Raw genomic sequence first — 11371 nt, forward strand, 5'->3', positions numbered from 1 at the left:
CACTGCTGACATATTTTTTCTAGCCAAGTTTCACCCCTTAAACATTACATAGGCTTTTACATAGTCTCTGCAAATACTACCACAACTAGGGAACAAGTAGTGAAATACTTAAACTTATGTGGGACATTTTTCATTCAAACTACCACACTATGTAATTTTAGATGAACACATTTCATTAAAAAATATTGAATACATTCAAGTGTACAATTTAAAGTGAGAAAGAAGTTTCCAGAGTGGAGAGAAAATGGAATAATTGTAGATCTCAAAATACTATGATAAAAACTAAAGATCAAAATTTTATGCACTACTAGTAGACACAAATCAAACTCAACTTAGTCTTTTAAAACCTAAATCCTGAATCTGGGGAGATGGTTAAGTGGTTAGGAGCACCTGTTGCTATTCTAGAAGACATGAGTCTTATTCTGAGCAACCATATTGGGTGACTCACAACCACCTGTAACTCTAGCTCCATGGGAATCAGAGGACCTTTGGTCTCAATGGATATAGTACCTTCACAAATCTGGAACACACAAACTCAGCAGGCACATATATAAACATACATTTCTAAAATTATCTTTAAAATATTTAAAAATATCCTAAATCCCTAATAGTAAAAAAATCAAACTAACTTGAAAGGAATGCTATTTGTCCCACCAAAGGAGCAACTTAAATTTGAAGTGACTCACATAGTATTTTTTTCCATTAACTACTAAAATAATTTTTTACACATTTATCTCTTCTGTCTATAAATTATTTTTTCCTGATTTTAAAACTAAGTAATGACACCAAAAATGCTGAGTGATATTTTCTACTTGGCTGTATGCTCTATTTCCATCTTTTTTGCCTTTCCTACAAAACACGCCAGTTTCCCAGTTTCTTCCATAATTTTGAAAATCTTAAATCCTTTCTCAATACCATGCCATGCTTGAATGTGATTTGATGCTGGACTGGATGTTTACATTTATGGAAAACCAGGATCTGAAGGTTTGGGTGACATGTATAATTTGATTCTTTGCCATATATAAATTTTTAAGATTGGTGTAAATTTTTATATAAAAGCTCATATCTAAATTTCAAGATGTTTATTGTGTAGTCCACATTAGCTTCTTTCCAACAAATGTTTCAAGTTTAGATAAATTCTATTGGTGTTCATGAGCCTTCAAATACTTTCATTTAAAATTATCCAAGCTTATTTGTATTATACGTTCATTTTTACTTATGGACTTGAGAAGGCTAAGCCTGTGTCATATCTTTTCAGTTTTAATACCATTTAGAGCACTCTGAATAATAAAACTGCTCAAATATATGTGTTTAAACAAACCATTCTTCAATTTCAAGTTCCATTCTACAATCTTTACAACTGAAACTATATGGTGTGATTCAGATTGCATGAAGAAAATATTTTCATGAAGTATAAAAAGCAACGCATTTACTCATTAGTTTGTAAACCTGCTTATAATTTTGACCTAAATCAGTAACTTGACATAAAAAGGCTACTGTTTTCTCTGTCACAGATTAAGAACCAAACCAAAATGGAAGTAATAGAATGAAGGACCAAACAGAAATTGGAGAGATTTTAAACAAAAATATTCTGCTGTTGTCCCATACTCACTAGTCCATGAAAAGATTCTTATCTTTATCTTTGTAACAAATAAACAAATCCAAAATTACTTCTGTCCTCAGTCAGAATCCTCAAGGGCTTTGAGATATGTGCGTCATATAACTTACACAATGTTATGAAGAAGAAACAGCAAAATGAAGTCTTTATTTGTCGTTTTCAGTTCCTGAATGGCAAGTTCTACATGTTTCTATCCCATACAAGAGTCATTTCTTGAAACAGACAAAATTCTCCCTTAGTTCTAGGGATTTTTTTTTCTGTTCTGCGAATCTCTGATCTTTCCTTTGCAAAGCTGGATGACAGCATGAGGCCTTGTTTTCTGATTCAAAACATTCAAAATAAGGGTTTTGAATTGCAGATCTGTAATACAATTGGAAAGTCTAAGTGAATCTTCAACTTTCTCACTTGAATTAACACAGGGTAAATTCATTATGGTGACTTGCACAAAGAATGCAAAAATAATAGAAAAGAGTATAATTGAAAGATGAGTCAGTTTAGCATGAGGGAGTTATAAAGAGTTCTGTGTTACCTTTTCACTGGATTCTGGAACTACCCTAAATATAAAGATCAACCCCATGTTACAACTATTATGCCTTTGGAAATATGAGTGAATTTTAGCTAGATGCTGGCAGAATTGCAGCTGTTAGTGCATCCTAGCCAACCTAGTAGAGACACCAGGAGAGCACAAAACTAGGAATCTGAACACTCTCTTTCCTCCAGCCTGACCATCTGTGTGTGGACTCGGAGCATCAAAGTTGTGCAGCTATGCTGATAATACCCTATTATGAAAAGGAATCATTTATCATCAGCCATAATTCATTTCCCTGCCTTCAGTAGCTATAGAACAATGGTGAAGCAGAGGTAGGGGGTTGGGTATAAGTCAGTATGGATGAGACTCATCACATACTTTGTTCACAAATATTATAAACCCAAGATATAACAATGATGCTTGTGCTTGCAGGGAGTCGTCTATAAAATCCACCTGCATTGATCTAATTATCACCTTGCAAGCCGTAAGCACATGTTCTCTTGCAAATGTTTTGTATCTATAAGGTGAAGAAGTGGTCTTAAAATATCAAGAGAGCAGTGATAATCTGCCTGATTTTCCAAAAGCAATTTTGTGGAAAAAGACATCATCCACTTTGGCTCAAAAATTTTATAGGAAACAAAGAAGGTATAATAAACATATGTAATTTGCAAATGGTCATACACTTATACATATATATCAGAGAGTATCTGTCCATGATGTATAGTTAAAACTAGTTACTCTTCAAACTAGACCACTAAGTACAAAACTCAACTCATGAGCACAGAGTAAATTTTCTATATATAGGGATTTTTGCAGTTTTTTTTTCTCTATAGTATCTGAACAGTTATATAATGATGGTCTTTCTTCCTTCCAACAGGTCTTATGTATCTCATTCTACATTTGAATTATTTGTGAAATGGAGGATGACCTTAAACTTCTGTTTCTTTTACCTTCATTTACAGAGTATTAAGAGTATTGTCATTGTGACTACCACACACACACACACACACACACACACACACACACACACACACACACACCTGGGCTATAGGGAGATATTTAACATGTGTACCAATGCAAGCAATTTTCTATGTATGATAAACTACAAATTAAGTTGTGCTGAACATGTAGCTTTGAGCTTACTTCATGAGATTATTTCATAGAAAAATCATGTTATCTGTCTTTATAATTTCTAGGACATTTCCAGCAGACATAATTTTACATTTTTGTTTTAGTTTTAATCTTTTGTAAATTTTAACTAGAAGAACTGAAAACAACCCCAGTAAATGCCAGACACAGGGACGTTTTTTTATTTCACAATCAAGTTTATGGGTATGTTTGAACTTTTGAGCCTCTTTATTCCTGGAAAACTATGCATTTATTACCAAACAAATTCAAAGTAAATATGTGTTTTAATTAAATGATTTTTTATTCACTTTACATACCAACCACAATTCCCCCCTTCATTCTCTCCATCTCCTCCTCCCACTGCCCCCCTCCCCATTTTACCCCCATCCACTTTTCATGGGGAGTCAACAAGGCCTGGCATGTTCTGTTGAGGCAGGACCAAGTCCCTCCTCACCCCTCTCCCCAAGGCTGGGTAAGGCATCCCCCCATATGTAATGGCTTCAAAAAGCCAGCTCATGCACCAGGGAAAGATCCTTCTCCCACTGCCAGGGGTCCAACAAACAGACCAGACAACAAAATTACCGCCTACATGCAGAGGGCCTATTTTGGTCCCAGGCAGGCTCCCCGGCTGTATGTCTAGATTCCACAAGTTCCCACAAGTTCTGTTCTCTGTAGATCTCCCCATCATGATCTTGACCCCCTTGCTTATATAAACCTTCCTCTTTCTCTCTTCAACTGGACTCTCTTATCTCAAGCAGAGAAAATATGTTTTTAAAGGAATCTTCATAAGAAAAGAAAAGCAGAAATGATAGCAGTCATGTAAGGGGAGGAAAGCTGTTTAAAATATACACAAATTAGTGCTGCTCATTATAAAATATGTGAAATTAGATTATTTGTTCTTCTCCCAAAACTATATTTTCCTGATAAATATCATTTGATGTCATTTCATACATCACCTCAAACTGATGATATGGTACATTAAACTCTGTACATGAAATTAAATCAGATCCCTTGGCCAGAAAATGATAGATGCAATTAATACCTAACTTACTATGTTGCAGCTAATGTGCAATATCTTACTGCTTTTGTTGCCTGTACCTTATGGTTCAGCAAAAGAGAATTTATTCTTTCATTATCTCATTTAATTTGTGTTTCTTTTTTGCAGCGATGGTATCAATATGAAAAATTAAGTTTGCTGATTTCGGTCTGAAAAGACTTCTAATCACTGTGCTCAATATATTTTGAACTTTAGTACTATTCCAGATGAAAGAAAAAAAATGCCCTTTAGTAATATATTCCCATGTTTGATGCTTGTATTATAAACCCATTTGAAATATATTTTGAAAACTGAACTGTGAAAAAGACATAAAGTCAAAACAAGCAGACAAGATCAAAAGTTTACCATATTCATTGTTGTTTTTTTTTTTTTTGGTAGAAGAACATAGCACAAGCTCCATTTTTTAAATTTTAAGCATACATCAGTTACTGATAACTACAAGCCCAAAATTTATCATCTCGAGTTTGTTATCATCTAGAATGCCAAATATTCTATACCATATAATGGTGACACTATTGGACTCCCAGACCTTGGCAAACATCACAGTTTTCAGTTTGCTTACAATGTTTAACTATTTCAGATAACTTTAACAAATAAAATCACATAATACATGTTCTTCTGTAAATGGTTTTTATTATTTTCAATGATGTACTTAAAGTTAATCACCATTATAGTATCACAGTGCTACACAGTGAATTGATACATTTTCCTTACCCATTAATCTACTGATGGGCCTTTGGGCCAAAGACCCTATTTCTATATCTTAGCTACTGCATGTAGCAGTATACACAGGGGTATACACATCTTTTTAACATGTTTATTTCAACTTTTAAAAATAGGTACACAAAAAGTAAGATTACTAAATCATAGGGTAGTCTGTGTTTTTTTTTTTTTTCACTTTTTGAGGAAGCTCCATGCCCTTTACTATAGAAAATGAACTGTTTTGCATGCCACAGACTGCAAACAACACTTCTGGTATCTCCATCTCTTCACAAAAACTTGAATTTTTTGCATTTATTTAATTATCGACCTTCCCTGCACTAACCATGCTATCAGTATGAAGTGATATCACACTGTGATTTTAATTTACATAACATTAATAATTAGAAATGTTGAATAAACTTTGCTGTACCTGCAGGCAACTTTTATATATTCTGTGAAAATATGGCCGTTATTCAAACTTAATTCTTTTAATTGTAAAAGGATAATAAAGTTTATTTATTTATTTTATTACATTATGGAATTATATATTTCCTTTCAAGTACATTAATCTTTCCTTTTATATTTAGTTGCTATGATCTTCACAGAATATGTAATTATAAGAAAGGTATTTTCATGAATAAATCATTTTGGCATCATGTAGTATTCATTATAGTTTATCTGCTTTTATATTTTTCTATAATCTGCTATTTAAAACTTTTATATCTGATACAAATATATCTATACAACCCTCTCTTGGTTTACATTTATCTGCTATATTGTTTGATGAATTTCTGTTCTTATACGTGAAATGAGCCATTGAAGAAAGTGTTCATTTAGATATACTTTTAAAAATACATCCATGCACTTAATTTATGTGCACGTGCCCACAGAAGCCAGAGAAAAAGTGAAATCCCCTGAAACTGTAATTAGAAACAATGGTGAATCACTATGTGTTACTTGGAACCTTACTCAGCTCATTGGAAAAAGCAGTTGGTACTCTTAATGGTTGAGACTCTTTCCAGCCCCATTGATGTTTTATGATTGACTGAAGAATTCGGTTTACATAAAATCAAAGTAAGAGGTCATTAAAAAGTACTACCATTTTATTAAACAATTTCTTCTTTTCTTCAAGTTCCATTTTTCCTGTTCTTAGTTTCTTGTTTATAATATTTTTTCTTTAGTAATATGCTATGATTCCTCATTTTTTTTTCTTTTTTTTATTGAAAAAAGGAGAAAAAAAACCAAGTTTCCACCTCCTCCCAGCCTCCCATTTCCCTCCCCCTCCTCCCACCGTACGCCCCCTCCTCCCACCCTTCTCCCCCTCCCCCCACTCCTTTGCCCCTCCCTCTCCAGTCCAAAGAGCAGTCAGGGTTCTCTGCCCTGTGGTAAGACCTAGGACCTCCCCCCTCCGTCCATATCTAGGAAGGTGAACATCCAAACTGGCTAGGCTCCCACAAAGCCAGCACATTACATAGGATCAAAACCCCGTGCCATTGTCCTTTGCGTCTCATCAGCCCTCATTGTTCGCCATGTTCAGAGAGTCCAGTTTTATCCCATGCTTTTTCAGTCACAGTCCAGCAGGTCTTGGTGAGCTCCCAATAGATCAGCTCCACTGTCTCAGTGGGTGGGTGCATCCCTTGTGGTCCCGACTTCTTTGCTCATGTTCTCCCTCCTTCTGCTCCTCATTGGGACCTTGGGAGCTCAGTCCAGTGCTCCAGTGTGGGTCTCTGTCTCTATCTCCATCCATCACCAGATGAAGGTTCTATGATGATATGCAAGATATTCGTCAGTATTGATCTAGGATAGGGTCATTTCAGGTTCCCTATCCTCAACTGCCCAAGGAACTAACTGGGGACCTCGGCTTGGGCACCTGGGAGTCCCTCTAGGGTCAGGTCTCTTGCCAACCCTAAAGTGGCTCGCTTAACTAAGAATTGTGGTTCCGTGCTCCCCTATCCAACCTTCCTTTATCCCAATCCGCAGCAATACCACTCTTGGGAATATACCCAAGAGATGCCCTATCATATGACAAAAGCATTTGTTCAACTATGTTCATAGCAGTATTATTTGTAATAGCCAGAACCTGGAAACAACCTAGATGCCCTTCAATGGAAGAATGGATGAAGAAAGTATGGAATATCTACACATTAGAGTACTACGCTGCGGTAAAAAACAATGACTTCTCGAATTTTGCATGCAAATGGATGGAAATAGAAAACACTATCCTGAGTGAGGTATCCCAGACCCAAAAAGATGAACATGGGATGTACTCACTCATAATTGGTTTCTAGCAATAAATAAGGGTCACGGAGTCTACGATAGGTGAATCTAAAGAAGCTAAGTAAGAAGGGAAACCCAAGGAAAAACATATAGTTATCCTCTTGGCTATGGGAAGTAGACAAAATTGCCGGGGAGAAAATTGGGATCTTGGGGGTGGGGTGGGATGGGGGTAAGGGGAGATGGGGAGAGAAAAGTTAGAAGGGAAGGAGGTCGGGCCTTGGGAAAACAGGAGGATTCCTCATTTTTTAATGTTTTGTATATCTACTACAGGTCTTTTTTGAATGTCATGAAATATGAGTAAAATATTTTTTTGCTACAGTAAGCAATTTTAATGCAACAATTATATAACATTAAATATATTAAATCTCTGAACTTTTACTCTACACTGTTCACAAATTGTTATGTTTTGAAGTCAGAATTTAATCTTTATTCATTAAAAATATCTAATGTTTTATTTTTAATCTTTTGTATACCAGTATTTATAACATTGATGTATGATTTATTATTATAGCACCACACTATTCTTAATTAGGCTATTTACTTTTACCTAGAAATTATGTGTTTGCATTTATTTGAGTGTTATTGACTATTACTCTTTCTTTAAATTGAAGAGCACTCTATAATTTCTTATAATAAAAGTTCTGAAGATGATGAAATTCCTCAACTTTTGTATGTTTTTACCTTTTTTTTCTTTTTGTTATAAAGGACACCATGCTGGGTGTGATAACTCAGACTTTTGTGAACTGATACATGATAATTGCTTTGAATTCTAAACTAGAAAGAGATCCATAGTGAGGGCCAGGTCAGCTTGGGCAACAGACTGAGACCCTGTTTCATAAAACAGTAAATGATATTAGTGATAATAAAAATAGCAATATTAGAAGAAAGTTTTGCTGGAAAATGTATTTTGGGTCAGTAGGTCAGTGAGTGTGCTTGCTCTTTCCTCTCTCTCTCTCTCTCTCTCTCTCTCTCTCTCTCTCTCTCTCTCTCTCTCAGTATCTTTTGAATTCACGAAACTCACTTGGAAAGACATGTTTCTTGTTTTGGAATATGTTCAGAAACTTATTTTTAATCTCTATCTTTCTATTGACAATTTCATTTTAAGATTTTATATAGTTTTATTAACTTTGAATTTGATTTGGGTTTGTTTATCCTTTTTCATCTGGACAATGATATCATTCACTAGACTTAGAAAATTTTCTCACGTTATTTCTTTAAATAAGCATCCAGTTCCTTTGTTTTTCTCCTTTCTTTCCTTAACTTCCATTATTCAGTTTCCTCATGGTGCACTAACAAATCCTGTATGTCATGTCTATTTCCCGGCAGACCATTAGTGTTCAAATGATGTGCCTTTGATTTACTCTTCTGCTAAGTCAATTAGCTTACAGATGACTTTTAATGGTTTTTGTTCATTTAATTCACTGTGTCTTCGTCATCATCAGTGTATACTTTAGAATTACTCTGAAAATACAGAATGTCAGCATAAGTGTGTGTATATTTACATTTGTTCTGGGTTTAGACAATGACTTAATTCACTGTGGCAGGTGAGATGACTTGGCAATCAGGGAAATATTCGAACAGACTTTGGTCAAGATGTGACAAATTTTCTATGGCACTAGTTCTGATATTTCTGAGGTGCATTGGCACCATACTGCTCTAGAACAATGTTCTGTAATATGGCAACTTAAATGGTAGCTGTGACTCTGATGCAGTGTTACGCTTGGGGATGGAAAAGATGGCACCGTCAGTCCTAACATCCCTAAAACAGTAGTAGTATAGGCAATGTGTTTTACCTCTCTTCCTGTTATTACTCAAAGTGAATGGATGAATAACGAAAATTGAGAGTGCACTCAACAGAAAAGGTCACTGGAGATCATGTTTGGTTTTGCTGTTGAATATCTGCTATTAATAGTCATTACCTTTTGTGCTCCTAGCCATCTCATAACATGTAAGTTATGCTGTTTGAAGCAGAAATTTTTAAACTAAAGATATTGTTAATTTTTTTGACTCCACTGTATTTTTGCATATTGCTTAAAAAGACACTAACTCCTCCAATAGTTATTTTGGTTTGTGAATAGTTGTCTATCCTTATACTATAGGAGGTAAACAATGTTGATTGGTATCTCCTGTGTTCTCGATTTGGTCATTTCTTTAGCTTATTCATCACCTTTGTGACAACTATTTTAAGGTCTATGGTAAATTTATACGACTCATTTTTTTTTCCATCAGTTTCAGCAGATTTTTTTTTTTTTGCTTGATTGTTTGGATCATATTTCCCTGTTTCTCCTTTTAAGAGGGCATATTAAAAAATAGTCTGAGGTCATCTTGTTCAATCATTTTGAACAAGAACTGAACATTTTATTTTAGTAGAAATTATTGAAGGTCTCTGAAATCTTTTACAAGAGAAAATTATTTCTAGGAAACTTTGCTACATTTCGCAATTAGAAATTTTTCTTTTTTAGAGACTCGGGTTATATTGCTCTTTCTGCTATCTATGTAGCAATGCGAACTCTTCATTGCCATTCTCATGACTAGAAATAAAATTATAGTATAAGTCTCAAAAACAAAATAACATGTCATGACAACATGATAATCAACATATTTATGAAATTACACCCATTAATAAAAATTTCACACTTACAAAAGTAGTATATCATGAATTTAAATTTTTAATAAAATTTCTTCAATAATTATAACTAGATATAAAAGTTGTCATTTGTTGGTTAGGTATCTCTATAAATATTTCAGAATATTTAAAATATTAATAATAGAAAAGTTTTACATGTTCTCATAAGTTTTTTTAGTCAAATTAGTCTTCATACTACCTTTCCAATAAAATAAACAAATAAAAGCAACTGAGTAGAAGCTTGGCTATTCTAACGTCAAAAGAAGTTATCAGTTTTCTGAGTGATTTAATATCTTCATATAATCCTAAAAATACCTATTTGTGCATCTGAAAACCTGGTTGACATTTTAGGATTTCTAATGTTGAATATCATTGTTTATCTTGTTTCAGTAGCACTACTTAGCTTTCTTTAAGTCTCTGGTTTGATGGCCCTGATTTCAGAATCTCTATGTTGCTGTACTTGTGGAGAGATGAAAAAGCAATTGATGAGTAGACCAGTTTTCAAGTATTCCTCCTATTTAAGCTGCTGAATTGCCTATGTCTTCTGAAATAATCAGTATCTTCAATTTTGAGACATTCTGATATTTTGATAGTACAGGATACAAATTGATTATTGTTCTGAATTTTCTTCTGCAAGCTTTCAGATCAGACGTTTTTAAAATAATTACTTCCTAAGTCATGAACCATCCATCTGTCCGTAACAGATATTTTTCTGGAATCTGGGTATCTGTCATCTGCCTATGATTATAGATGTATCCTCTCAAAATACAAGCCGTTGCCATTTCAATGAACTTATTAATAGTCATAGTATATACAACCTACTCTATTTGATTAGATGATACTAACGCAGGGAGAGGGGCTTGGTCCTCCCCCAACTTATGTGCCCATGATTACCCATGGGATCCCGTAACCTTTCAGAGGAGCGGATTAGGGGTGGGAAACAGGGGAGGCAAGAGGTGGCAGGAGGAGATGTGGGAGGGAGAACTGTAGTTGGGATATAAAATAAAAGTTAAAAAATAAAAAAGTCATTAAAAAAGAAGATACAAATCATTTAGTTCTCTAATTTATGATATTTAAATAAAACTTAAGACCATAGCAACAAATGATTTTTAATATTATTGCCTTGTAGTTGTTGCTAAGGTCCCATTAAGGAATAACAAATCTTGTTAATTATAATGACAATTCAAATAAACAGTTTCACTTTGACAATATTTCCTCATCTCTAGCAATAAGTGCTAAAATATCTAATTAATGATCACATCTATTGTATTACAGATATTCAAAACAATTCATCTCTAGTTGATTTATCCAAACTATGAGATAGAATTTTAATTTTATTTTTAGAAGAAAATTGAGAAAAACATGCTCACATTATGGATTGGTATTAAAAATTTATATGAATTTCAATATTGCCAAATAAAGCACATTGCATTT

Source organism: Microtus oregoni, unplaced genomic scaffold (genome assembly GCF_018167655.1).
Source record: "Microtus oregoni isolate MIOR12 unplaced genomic scaffold, Mior012 000126F_ref0000101, whole genome shotgun sequence".
Taxonomy (NCBI): Eukaryota; Metazoa; Chordata; class Mammalia; order Rodentia; family Cricetidae; genus Microtus; species Microtus oregoni.